The sequence below is a fragment of the Eubalaena glacialis genome, chromosome 1, assembly GCF_028564815.1.
Source record: "Eubalaena glacialis isolate mEubGla1 chromosome 1, mEubGla1.1.hap2.+ XY, whole genome shotgun sequence".
Taxonomy (NCBI): Eukaryota; Metazoa; Chordata; class Mammalia; order Artiodactyla; family Balaenidae; genus Eubalaena; species Eubalaena glacialis.
Window position 1 is genome coordinate 32549710 of NC_083716.1, and position 14679 is coordinate 32564388.

Sequence of the window (14679 nt, forward strand, 5' to 3'; positions counted from 1 at the left end):
CCACCTAGAGGGGTGGGATAGAGAGGATGGAAGGGAGGCTCAAGGGGGAGAGGATATGGGGACATATGTATACATATAACTGATTCACTTTGTTGTACAGCAGACACTAACAATATTGTAAAGCATTTATACTCTAATAAAGATGTGAAAAAATAAAATAAAATAAAATATGAAGTCTTTCGGTCCCTGATGGTCAGAAGCTAGCAGCTAAGAGGCAGAGGCTGGGATTACAGTTCCTAGGGAGGTTAAGGGACTTGCTCAAAGTCACACAGCTTGCAATTGGCAGAGCAGTGACTGGATCCAAGTCTCTCAACTCCACTCCACTGCCTCAACCACTGCCCTGCGTTAGAGATGCATAGAAATTACTCGGCTTCATTCCTTCTCAGGTGACACAATGCAAAAGAACTCACCCAAAGTTCTGTTCAAATAGAAAGATCTTACATTTCACACACCCCCCCCGCCACCATATTTTCCCAATTAATAAATCCAGAGTCAAGTTTGAGGATAAAGCAGTTTAATTTGGTGGGGTTTTTTCCTGCCTGCTTTTAAGTCGAGGAAGTCAGTACAATGTCAATAAATAGACAAATACTAAAAATGTACTTCAAGGCCTCAATGATGACCAGTTAGTTAAAGGGTGAAAAGTAAAGGAGAGGGAGGGAAAACAAGATAGACACAGGCTTGGGAGAAGGAGCCAGAGAATAAGAGGGGAAGGGATAGGCGGGGGTGGGAATAGAAAGAGAGGTAGAGAGACAGGTTATTGAGTAAATACCCACGTCCTGTTCCACTGATCTCCTGAACCCCAGACTTCAGAGAAAGTTACTTGCTTTTACTTATGATCTTTTGTTTCTGCTCTTTGAGATGTTAATTAGCTGGTTAGTCTCAGTTCACAGCTCTTTAGTTAGAAAAGGAGTGCATTTATCCTAACAAAGTAGACTGGCTGATCCTGAGTGGGCGCCTCAGAGGTTCAGCTTTGGGTGGGAAGAGCCCATTTAGTGACCCGGGGCAGTGGAACCGGGGTGGGAGTACACAACAAGCTTTTCCTGCAAATCAGACTCTGCCAAACCCACGCTCTCCATCCCACCATTCTTTTTGCTGTGGGCTGTGCTCTTCTCAGATTAGCAGCAAGTAACTAACTGACTTGGCACTGATGTGCCTGACTCTAAAAACGTTAATGACTGCAAAAATCAAATGCCAACAGAGGATCTGGGTGTGGGAAATAAGGAAGCAAAGGAATCCCCTTTCCTCTCTCTCCTTCTCCTCACTTCCTCCCACCATTCCGTCTACCTCCTCACCCACACCCCTTCTGGCCTTTCCTGAATTCTTTTACCCATAGACTGCATGGAGCACAATAGGTCTTTGTGGACATCGTGGAATCCCATACTCAAGTATAGGGTTGGCAAGGAGGAGGGTTGTTTCTGGCAGAGTGATATCATTGAGACTGCAGACAGGAATTCCCTGTGTCCCAGCCAACAAGTGTTAACAATCTCATGTATTGATGGTCTCTGCAAATAAACACATTGCTCCCGCTAAACAAATCATCTTCCACATCTGAAATTGAAGAATTGTGCCCTGGGGATTCTACCTTTTCTCAAAGCAGCTGCGTTTGTCAACAAGCCTTGGTTGTGTTGCTGGTGAGAAAGACTGAGACAATCTGTGCTGGCCAAATATCACTAATGTGGGGGTCAGAGTGGGGATTGGGTGAACTGATTCACCCACGTTGCCCAGCCTTACAGCCCCCTGTCTTCTACATCTCACATTTGTAAGTTATCTTATTTCTACCTCCTCATTTTTGTACCTATGAGGCACAAAAGTCAGAAGCAACATAAAAATATTTCTGCAGCAAAATATGCCATAAGCAAAGTAAAAAATAACAAACGGAGGAAAATGTTTGCAATGACTATGAAATAGTTGGTTTCATTAATATACAGAGTCATTAAAAATCATTAAGAAAATGATCAACCCATGTAGTAGAAAAATGGGCCAAGAACATAAATAGGCAATTTAAAGAAAAAGAAATAAATATTTTCAACATATTAGAAGTATTCTAATTACCTTAACTTAAAGAAATGTAGTCAATGAAAATTGAGATACCTTTTATTACTTAGAATAGCGAAGTTTTCTTAAAGTTTGATAAATATATAATATTATTACATACTCATTAGAATGGCAAAAAAAACCTGACAATACCAAATGTTGGCAAGGATGCAGAGCTACTGGAACTCTCATACACTGCTGCTGGGGATGCAAAATGGCTCAGCCACTTTGGAAAGAGTTTGGTAGTTTCTTATGAAGTTAAACATATACTTACCATATGACCAGGCAATCCTACTCTTACGTATTTACCCCAAAAGAGTGAAGACATGTCTACACAAAAACCTGTACCTAAATATTTCTAACAGCTTTATTCATCACCAAAAACTCAAAACAACCCAAGTGCGCATCAACTAGTGAATGTACTCAAATTGTGATACAGTGGAATTCTCTTCAGCAACAAAAAGGGCATAAACTACTCATAAACGCAACAACATGGATGAATCTCAAAAGCATTATGCTAAGTGAAAGAAGCCAGACTCAAAAGACTATGTGTGATTTCATTTATATGATATTCTGAAAAAGGCAAAACTAAGGACAGGAATCAGATCAATACACAGTTTCAGGAACTGAGGACTGACTACAAAGGTCCACAAGGGAACTTTCTGAGATGATGGAAACATTCTATATCTTGATTGTGGTGGTAGTTACAAGACTACATACATCTGTTAAAATTCACAGAACTGTACACCTAAAAAGGGTGAACTTTATTGAAAATTTGATAAAGAAATATATATCAACAAAAATATGGGGAAACAGGCACTTCTTGCATGTTGATGGGAATAAAAATCCACACAGCCTCTTTGGTGGGGGGCAATTTTGCAATATCTATCAAAGAGCAAAGCATATATATCCTTTGACCCAAGAATTCTACTTCTAGGAATTTAACCTGCTGGTAATACTTATCAATGTATGAAAAGATGCATGTATAGGAATGTTCAATGCAGCATTATTTGTAATTGCAATAATAAAAGTTACTAAAGGTCCATTAATTGAGATCTGAATATATAAATTCTAGTACAGTTATGCATAATACTATTCAGGCATGGAAAAGATTGAGATCTATGAATGTTGATGCAAACGGTCTTCAAAACATTTTATATTGTGAAAAGCAAGATGTGGAACAATGTGAACAGTATGCTCCCACTGGGTAAAGGCACAGACATCTCTGAAAAGTTATAGATTCACTAGGAGGACTCACAGAACTCAGCATATAGTCATAACTCATGACTAAGATTTATTACAGTCAAAGAATATGAAGAAAAATCAACAAAGAGAAAAGAAGTATGAGACAAAGTCTAGGGGAAACCAGGTGCAAGCTTCCAAGGGTCTTCTCCCAGTGGAGACCACAGGACACATTTAATTCCCCAGCAATGAGTTGTGATAACACATGTGAAATGTTGTCTATCAGAGAAGCTCACCAGAGCACAGGGCCTTCACTGGGGGCCAGTCACACAGGCACCTACCATCCAGCATACATCAAGATTCCAGACTCCAGATGGAAAGCAGATGCCCAACACAAACCTCACTACCTGCACGAACAGTCCAGGCACAGCAAGCCATTTCCTTAATTCTCAGAATGGTGAGAACCCTCCCCAAATCCAAGCTCCCAGACACCAGCCAAAGGCCAACCCTGTAGGCAGGTCCCCCCAAGGATAGAGTCCCAGGCCTGCATGTTAATGCCCTTTTGCATTGAGCAATTCATAAAATATTTTACCATGTGACCTTCCTTACTCCCTCCCTTCTTCTTTCCCCTCCCTTCTTTCTCCTCCTTCTTCTCCCCCTTCCCTCTCTTCCTTCCTTCCTTAATTCTCTGAGCAATTAAGAATTCTTAATAAAAATTCCTGAAAACCCAAAGGCTCTGAGTTGAAGAGAAAGAATCTACAGAGCGTTTCCAGTTTGGATTAAAGTGACAAAGATGCTAGGAACCTGGAAGGTGGGCATCGGGTAAATGGGAAGAGATGCGTTGGTGGTTTGATGTCAACTTTGCTGATCCTCTGCCCACTCTACCACTGTGCCAGCCACTCACCAACTTAATTAGTCCAAGCAGCTGTCTCTGGGTCCCCACTCATTCAGTCTTCCCAGATCAATGTCATCTCTTTTGTATTCTTTAGTGCAAAATCATCAGGTCTCATTTGGCCAGGCTTTGGGTGGATTAAAAGCTTTATTCTAAGGGAAATTTGGCACCTCTGCTGTTATGTATCAATACAAGAGGGAACAGCTCTCTGAATAAGATATGATCAAGTTTCTAAATGTCCATGGTAACTCTGTCACAGATCATCTGTTATCTAAGCAGCTCTCTTCAACAATCAACACAGAGTATCTGCACTTTAGATGCTTATGTGAGAACTCAATCTTAAATTGATTAGTATCTAGTTCCTGTCAAGGATGTGACGGATACAACTGATATTTGGGAGGGGCAATCTGAGAGTACTCTAGATTTTTTAAAGCATATTTTCTGTACTCATTTAGTGAGGTGGAAAGCAGGAGGGGTTAAAGAAAGGTTCCTGGACCTTGGAGAAAGTGTCTTCCTTAAAGAAAAACTAGTAAGATCAACCCATAACAGATGAGGGCAGCTCCTACCAAAATCGCCCACACTTTAAAAAAAAAAGTATGTTCAATCTTGTGACTTGAGTATTTCCTCAAATCCAGAATGCAACTAAGAAAGTGGTGTCCTACTCAATTTTGTATACTGACTGAAGAAAGATGCGTGAATATGGTGAGGTAAGGTCATCTGCATGGAGTGAAAAGGCAACTAAAAGAACTGGTCAATGCAGTGTGTCTCTAGCACAGCCTTGGGGGAGAAGGTGCCTTGGCTCATGGTCACTTCTCTGAAAGTTCTTTCTCCATAGTGATGTAGGGTGACTCCTCAAAGTTAATCAAACTAACCCCCTACTACGATTTCATGTTCAAGTTATCTTGCCATGATTTTTCTACAAGGTGAAAAGTGAGCTAATCATTGTTAAACAATAGGGGGTATTATGCCACATATAGATACCTCATATGCATGTTTGGTTTCATGGGATTCTCATTTTCTTTATTCCACAAAGTGAAATAGATTGTCTCTCCCTATGAGACGCAGGCTGCCTGTAGAATACCGATGCGATGCGGAGACCACAGGAGCCACGTGCACAGCACAGTCCATGCACTTCTTGCTCACACCCAGCCGGGCTGCTTTCTTATTTGCTCAGACTCACAGAGGTAGGAGGGGCTCAGCCAGACAAGGAAGAACACTTTAGGTGGTCAAAGCAGACAAGAGGGATCCCATATACTTTCTCTTCTTTGGAATTATAATAATGTTCTGAGTGGAGGGGAAAGTGTCTCTACCTCAGCAAAAGCTCAGGATACCACACAAGGATACCATACAAGGAGCCATACCTTATGGTCCTTGGAAATGGTGGCTAAAATAGTTGAAATTCTTTATAAAAGTTCGTACACACCCAAAGACTCTGGGGAATGCAAGAGTTGAAGAGGAAAATTTTACTCCACCTTCCAGGAAAGTCTTTGTTGTCTAGAACTGACCTCTGAGAATGCCGCATTGGTAGACCGTCTTCAGGGATGGGATAGCTAAATCAGATAACAAAGACACTCCTGGGCCCACCACCACCAAGGCTCTTAGGACGGGGTGGAGAAAGGCCACTCCCCCTTTCCTCAGAGCTTTATACAGCGCAGGGACATTCATTCCATTTCTCTTGCCTTTGGCTCTCTGCCTCCAGCCTCCCAGTGAGCTGATACAGGCCGCACCAGTTCTTAAGATTTGACTTCCTCTGACTTGTTCTGTTTTCCTCCTTGCACTCTATGCATTCCTAAATTCCACCTTCCCACAGCCCACTCACTCCTTGATCCACCACACCTGGCTTCTGTCCACCATTCTACTAACGCCACTCACACAAATATCTGATGGATGCTTTTCCATTTCCTATAGAATTTGACACTGTTTACTACATAAACTCTCTTTTCTTGGCTCCCATGACACCAGACTCTTCTAATAGTCCTCTTACTTCTCTGACCCTTACTTTGTTGGCACCTTTTTCTCACCATACCCTTTAAATAAGGATGTTCCACAGTGTTCCATCTTGGAAACTTGGCTCATGTCGTTTCATACACATACAACCCACTGTATGGTGATGGCTCCCTAAACTTTATTGGGATGACCCCCTGATCTGTATCTCCAGTACAGGACTTTATCTTGAGCTCCAAATCTATAATTCTAGTCACCTACTGAACATACCTGCTTTGATGTTCTACAGCCAAAATCACCATGTCTAAAACTAAACTTTCTTTCCCACGCCAATTGTTCTGTATAATCTGCTCAGTGAAGGTCAGCACCATGCCCCCAGTCTCCCCAGACTCCCCCTTCTCCCTCCAAGCAAACTCCCTCTGAGTTTTTACTGATTCTACCCACTAAATATCTCCCAAATCCTTTCATTTATCTATTTCTTGCCTGGACTTCTACAATAGCTTCTGTAGAGGCCTCCCCACATCTAGGCTCTTCCCCTTCTAATCTGTCCTCTACTTTGAAGCTACCATGATCATCCTAAAAATGCAAACCTGATTATATGACCCCACCAGTGTGAACTTCTTCAATGATTCCCATGTGTCTCAAAATAGAAGTTAAACTCTTTAACCACAATTTTAAGGCCAAGTCCCCACACAATTCAGGTGTAGTTCAAGGTGTTCGTCTCTAAATTGGCCCTTCTTTTTCATATCTTCATGTCTTGTACAATGTTCCTGCTTTTTTCTTCTGCCTGAAGCTCTCTTCTTTATCTTTTTGTACCTTATGAAGAAATTGAAGCTGAGGATAATCAGTTTATGTGTCACCACTTCCAGAAAGTCTTCCTGAAAGCCTCTAGCCCCTCCTCTAATGATGGATTAAATACCCTCCTTTGCATCTGTCTCATAGCTTCCCTCCCACAATGCTATAATGGCCTTTAACCTGTGTCAGTCTCCTCTATGAGACTGAGCACCTTGAGAACACAGTGTACCTTTTTAGATCTCCAGAAACCAGCAAAGGGTCTGGTCTGTGTCAGTATTCCATATGTCAGTTGAATAAATGAATGGATAAGATTGATTTGAATTTTTAGTACACAGTGTTTTCCCTCAAGAAAAGGGGAGATTTATTTGATTATTCCATATCTGTTTTAACTTCTCAACTCTATGGTTCTGACTATTTTTAGTGAGCTGCCAGGCAACTCGACTTCAGTTTGCATGTATTGTAGGAAGCAAGAGGACAGATGTTTAGGCAGTAAATCCCAAATCTGGATCCCAGAGCTTAGTCATAATCTCCATGGAATACTTTCTCACTGAATTACCAAGAATAATAGACTCAGATGATAAGTGTATAATAGAAGGAACTACACATTTAGCCGGTCCTTTCTAAGCAAGCATGGTTAACTACATTGTCTCTGACAGTGAGTCATTCTAAGAGAAGCAGTATGATTAGGTAATAATGCATCCATTTCCTTGTTTTTGATTATTATAACTATCCTGTAGGATGGACACTCACCCCTGCCTCTTAACTAGCTGTGTGACTTGGGAAAGTTACTTAGTCTTTCTAAATTTCATTTTCTAGACTGAAATTTTAAAAACATCCATCACTTAATTTGGGAAGCTGATGTGAAGATGCAGTGAGCTCTGTATGAAAAGAATGATTAGAGTGATCCCAACCAGCCCCATGGCCTTGGTTAGTACTGTCCATATGTGGGAAATACACTAACTTATATTTAGCCCAGACACATGTATTCCTGACCTTTCAGCTGCCTCCTTGACCTTTCACCTTGGATAACTCACAGGCACCTCAAACCTTTTCTGCCCAAACAGAATTCCTGCTTTCCCCTTCTCCCCAAACCTGTTCCTCCCCCAGCTCTCCATAGTTCAATGCCCATAGCTCAGTGAGCATCTCTACTACTCATCCAGTTGTGACCCAAGAACAATGGCATCATCCTCCATTCCTTCCTCACCCTTGTCCTTCACATCCGAGGAGCCCGCTCATTCAGCAAATGTTACTGAGAGCTTGTGTCAAGTCCTGGGATTCTACCTCCCAAAGATTCTGATGGCCACGCCCCCCCTCCATCACCCTGCCATCTTCTTAGTCCAACCACCACCATCTCCCACAGCAGGCTCCTAACTGGTCTCCCTGCATCCACTCTTGCCTCTCGACAATTTGTTTGCCACACTGCAGCCACGGTGATCTTTTCAAAGTCTCCATATGATCACATCACCCACTAGTTACTTAAAACCCTTCATAGCTTCCTATTACTTTAGAATAAAGACCACAATCCTTCATGTAACCCATAGGTCCTACTTGTCCTGTCCCTTCTTGGGTTTCCAGCCTCCCTTATCACCACCCTTCCCTCACTCTTTGCCTCCTTTCAGCCCTCACTTCACCTTTCCTCCCCTGCCCCCGGGCCCTCGCACAATTTTTTAACTCTGCCTAGAACCTTCTCCTCCCACTCTCTTTGCTTAGCTATATTCTGTTCAGCCTTCAGATTCCAGGTGCAAGTCCTTCCTCAAGGATGCCTCAGAGACCCCTTCCATGAACCCCACACTAGCTGGCACTCCTCACAGCACTCTAAACATTTTCTTCATATCACTTAAGGCTACTGTAATTAATTAGCTACATGCTTAAGTCTTTCACCTCGTCAGTCATTCTCAATTCTAGCTGCACATTAGAGTCACTGGAGAACTTTGTGAAAATACCAACCCCCGAGTCCCATCCCAGACTAATTAAATCAGAATCACTGAGGTGAAGCCTGGGCATTGTTATTTTTTAATGGTGTCCTGGTGCAACTAATATGCAGCCAAGGTTGAGAACCACTGCTTTGGAGGGCAAGGACCAGGTCTGCTTATCCACAACTTTATCCCTAGTGCCAAGCACACAGCAGTGTCTGCACACAGTAGGCATTCAATAAATGGTAACTGTAGTTATGATTATTGTTGTTGTTGTTATGGTCAATATGGTTATGATTAAGATCATAACTTTTTCATACTTCTGGCATCTGTGATTCTTTACCACAAAACTCCAATTATGTAGCAGCCAAATCATGTTTTTAAAATTCAGCAAGTTTCTATTTTCCTGTCAACATAGGGCTTCAATTAAGGACTGACCAGACCTACTAGACAAAATATTTTCACAAGCTACATCTCCAAGGTGAAACAAAATACAGCATATTAAAAAAAAACCTCAATTCATATCTTATAATTCCTTTCTATGTAGGTATGTATTAGTAACTATAGTCATTTGAATAGGAACTTTCTAGTTTTATAACAACGAGTGTACTGGCCACTGCTTTGTCATTCTGATTCCACTTGGTTTTGCTCTTCTCTGTTAGTAGTTTTTCTCTCCTGCCACATGACCTATTTTACTAAGCAAATGTCAACCCCACACCCCACCCTGGCTCAGTGGTTACAGCCGAAGTTTCTTCAGCTTGCAGTTTTCCTGTTCAGCCTTGTGTCAGAGGGCAGGCTCTGTACAACTTCTAGAGAACCTTCTAAAGACATAGTTTCTATAGTCCTATAGTCCAGTTCTCAACCATAAACCTGCTCAGAATCACCAGGAAGGTTTATTAAAACAAAAACTGCTGGACCCCATCCTCAGAGTTTCTGATTCAGTACGTCTGGGGTGAGGCCAGAGAATTTGCACTTCTAACAAGTTTCTAGGTAATGCTGCGGATGCTGGTCCAGGGACCACACTTTGAAAACCACTGCTACCTCCCACTTAATGGCTGATATTTTAAAAAATAGAGAAGAGAAGTTGTGAGGGCTTTTATGGGTACAGTGGGTGAAGACTGTATCCAATTTATTCTTTATATTTAAGGCACAACCATGGGACTTTTTCCCGTGATTTCAGAGGGATTTTCTCTGCGTTATTTTTGTAAACAACTCAACACATCCCACCCATACTTCCCTTATTTTATAAGAGACTGTGAAGGTATGTGGGGGCAGCACACCTGCAGTCTGTTCCCAACAGGCAATTCCCTCAGCTACCGCCATGCTCCTTTTTAAAGGCAGCTCTGGTTCACCATCCCTGAAGCCAGCCAGCTTTGTGAAGCTGACTTCAGGATTGTTTAACACAGTGGTGGGAGGGGGCTTGAAATAGCAGTGAGGGAATTCCTAAGCAGCTCCTCAAAGAAGCAAGCTTCAAAATCACTCTAGGAGGTTTCATCAGGGGTTGGCGGGAAGAGGTGGAGTAAGGGATTCCAAGGGATACCAAAGAAAGCTACTGAGCCCAATGCCAGCACCCTGGCAAGATGGCAGGCAAGCAAGCAAGACACTGTCACTGGAAAAAACAGCTAGAGTGCACGTGAAGTTTAGCCTTAGCAACTGCTTAGCATATCATGAAAGACTTTGTTATACATCTTTCTCATACTGAAGTACTTACCAGTAAAATTACATAATATGTGGGATTTGCTGTAAAAAATTCCAATACCAACAACAAAAAGGCTTGGTGGAAGGGAAAGTAACAGAGGAAACAAAAATCTCAGAACATGTATTGATAAATGTTGAAGATAGGTAATGGATATGTAGAGGTTTATTATACTATATACTAGTCTCTTTGTTTTTGTTTGAAATTTTCTATAACCAAAAAATTTTGTGAACCTCTTGCTGAAATAAAGTACACTATTTCTATAAATTTGAGAGACCACCAAAATTTATTAACTCTAACAACCTCCTGCACATCTTCCCCATAATTACCCCATATCAAATTGGGGTAATTTGATATACCTTGACTTAGTAAAACTATGTCAGTTTCAAGTGATTGGGGACTATTTTGTCCTAGGTGTTAATAAATCTTTCATGTTTATTTTAAGGATTTGCCAAGAATCAACCTCATGTGGAGTTTCCTGAATCCATCCTCTCCCACATTTTATGATTTAGATTACTAACTCTGAGAATTTAAAGAACATCATCTCTGTAATGTTCTTTAAACTTATTTAGAAAAGTCAGGGGCTCTCTTAATAACTTCCCATCTGTTTCAATGACTTCTTAATGATACATGTTTTAGTTTGAATTGATTGAACTGCATTTTTCTAGATTGAAGCAAAATAGAAGTTCAGAGGTTCCAATTCCTTTGTAAAATCCATTATCATTGTGCATCTCCCTTCCTGTTCATGTTCTCGCACTGAACGATAACCAAAATAACATTTTTTTGTTATCTTTAGCATTTTTTCCTGCATGCCTCATCTCCAAGTGATACTAGCCCAAGTGACACTACTTTTAAAAGAATTCTCCTAGCTTCTAAACATTTTCTCAATTACTTGCCATTTTTTCTCTATTGTACAAATACCTGGGGAAATTTTTTTTACTTTATAAAAGTTATGGTCATCATAGAAATTTTTAGAAAATAGAGAAATATATAATATAAAAGAAAAAACTCCCCCATCATTTCTGAGCTCCTTATCAAACTCCCTCTGGTCAAATGAGTGTTTTAAATGCCTTTCACTTTTCTTATCCATTAAGATTACTTGTGATTACATAAGCATATTTCTCATTTAGTTGGTTATTTCATTTTTTTTTTTTAATTTATTTGTTTATTTATTTATTTTTGGCTGTGTTGGGTGTTCGTTTCTGTGCGAGGGCTTTCTCCAGTTGCGGCGAGCGGGGGCCACTCTTCATCGCGGTGCGCGGGCCTCTCACTGTCTCGGCCTCTCCCGTTGCGGAGCACAGGCTCCAGACGCACAGGCTCAGTAGTTGTGGCTCACGGGCTTAGCTGCTCCGTGGCATGTGGGATCTTCCCAGACCAGGGCTCGAATCCATGTCCCCTGCATTGGCAGGCAGATTCTTAACCACTGCGCCACCAGGGAAGCCCGGTTATTTCATTTTTAGACTCAACCTTTTTGAGCCATATTCTTTAGCAAATCTGGCCATGATATCTCACCTATCATCTTTCTGATTTTTAAAAAAAATCTGCCTTCTTAAAAATTGAAGCCATGTGCCTGGTTGCCTTATGTTTCTCTTCTTCAGGATTATTAATGCCTAAATGAACTAGTCATTTCTCCTACATTCCTAACTATATCTTTCTTTTGTATCAGAATTAAATCAAGGAAGAAGGGCACTAATATCTTCCTCTAACTTGCAAGGAAAATCAAGAATTTTTCACAGTTTGTATTTTTTGGAAAATTGTATTTCCAATAAATGTCTACGTAAAGTTATAGTGCTTCAGAATTTCATACAGGGTTGTGGTGGGGGATAGTGGAGGACAGGGTTGCCAACATCTATTGTGACCTTCTTCAGGCCAGGCACTATAGTAGGCACTTCACATAACTTTTTTTCACTTAATAATCTTAAAGGTCCTGAATGTTAAGTACTGTTTTAGCCCCTGTTTTATAGATAAGAAAAATGCAAATGAGATAGGTTAAGCAACTTCTCCAAGACAAGGTGGTAGAATATCTTTGAAATACTGTACTAATAATTTGCATATCCAGTGTACCAAGTCCTCCTTTAGTTGAAATACTCCACTGATGGTCTATTTTGCTTCTGTCCTTGCTTTGTAATTTGTATGAAAAACACTTCATCCAAAGCCTCCACTTGACTGGGGTGGCTTATCTTATTCTCAAACAACAATGTCCTTTTCACTCTCCTTTGTATTCTCACCCAAAGCCCTTCATGGAGCTGCCAATCTCATGCTTCTTTGTATTTTGATATAGACAAACACTATCTTTAACATTCGCTCCCCATCCTAAAACATCTATGTCTTTAAATAAGAAATAGACTTTGTGGCCCTTAATTAATTAGAAGGTCCATCCTCCTAAGCTCTTTGTAACATATAGAGCTTCATGTTTATGTAGAGCAGAAGAAGCATGTCTATTTCAATAGGTTAAACTTTGATTTGAAAAAAAAAAAAGATGGTCAAAATAAAACTTGGAATACTAGACTGATCAAATTTCCCTAAAAGTTGTATCATGAATCATAGATTTAGTCTCCTTTTTTCTCTCTCAGCTCTTTTCCTGGAAATTAATATAGCTTATTATGCTTGACATTGGAAGATGCAAAGTCCATAACCCAGCAAGTTCCTACGGTTCATTCTATTCATTCTAACGTTGGTCGCTCACCTAAATCAAAAAACAAAAGCAAAACAAAAGCTAGAGGTTACTAGATCTGGGATCTTGAGTAAACTCACATTCTCACCCTTTGTTTTCTCAACTGTAAAATGAGGATTAACGGTAATACCTACTTGACAAGGTTGTTAAGATGATTAAATTTAATTGAATAATGGGTAAGAAACTGCCAAATGAACTGTAAGTTAAATAAATGACTGTGATGATGATTGTGGTCCACAGCGCCATAACTTCATCTGTAATCTACATATAAAATCAAATATGCAAATATGCAATACCTGAGTAACCAGAGGCTTTTTACATCTGTAAATGGGGTTGAAAACTTTTCAAATTTCACAAAATTTCAAGGTTCCTCTTTTTCTCATGATAGAAAAGTCTAGGGCGGATGAGAAGATTCCTGTCACTAGCATTTGCTGATACTTTTCCTCCCAGGATTTGGTGCTTTTAGGAGCCAGTTTTGCTGCTGACAATGGGCATGGGGAGCCAGAATCTAGGGCTGACCTTGGCTTGGTGGGTGTCAGTCCAGAGCTGCCCTCTTCCTTGGGGAGCAACATTAGCCTCACGTTCTAGAATCAGGATTCACTTTCTCAGGCAAAGAAGCGGGACGCAGTAGGGAAGTTAGGGAACCCGCACATTCTTCCTCTCCTGCTGATCCTGCCCCTTGCCCCAGGTTTGGCTTTCAGGTTCTTTTCAGGGCAATATGGAGGGCCTTGTGCTCTAAGTACCCTCTACCTTCCACTGCTTCTCACTCAACTAATTTCCAGTTTGGAGGAGTTAAAGAAGAAATAGTCTGGTGACCTTAAAAGTAGAAAGGAGCTGTGTGGTCCTTCACACCTTAGAGTGAATTGTTGAGATGGACTGTGTTCCCCAAGCCTGGCTGTGGCAAAGCTGAACAGAAAGAATAGGAGTTTGGAAGTAGTATAGAAAGCGGAGGGGCAAACCACCCCTTGGGATGGTTTAGGAGCAAAGGGCTTTAGGCAGCTCCCAGGCACTGGGCAGCAGGGTGGGAGGACATAAGGGATCAGGAGTAGAAGAATGGCGCAGAAATGAGGCCCTCAGTTAACACATCTATTTCTTCACCAGCACCCAGTTTTGCCCAGTACCTACCCTGTCTCCTTCCCACCTCCTCAGGTGGAAAGAGCAGGACTCTAGACCAGAAAAGCTCCCGTCATCCTCACAGTCATGTTCATCATCATTTGTTATGTGCTTGCTGGGTACCAGGCACTGTGCTAAGCACTTTACATGCATTATTCACGAAATCCTCCAATACTGTAGATATCATTAGCCCACTTTGCGCTTGAGGAAACTGGGGGTCAGAGAGTCTAGTAATGTGCTCACGGTCACACAGACACTGAGTGCAGAGCTGGAATTTGAACACAAGCCTGTCTGACTCTGGGAAGTCTATGCTCTTAATCACCAGGAGGAACTGATAATCATTTAACTCTTTTCTCTTCTATCCCTGCCACTCCCACCTACCACCTACCCACTTCCTTCAGCCAAGTGGAGTCAGTTTACATAGCCATCCTCTGAG

At 41.2% G+C, this 14679-nt stretch overlaps 1 protein-coding gene across 4 annotated transcripts in view; it reads right to left on the reverse strand.

The window, feature by feature from the left end:
• The window catches only part of ENTPD1 (ectonucleoside triphosphate diphosphohydrolase 1), a 116232-nt gene that overhangs the window by 47817 nt on the left and 53736 nt on the right, over window positions 1–14679 (reverse strand). The window lies entirely within an intron of this gene.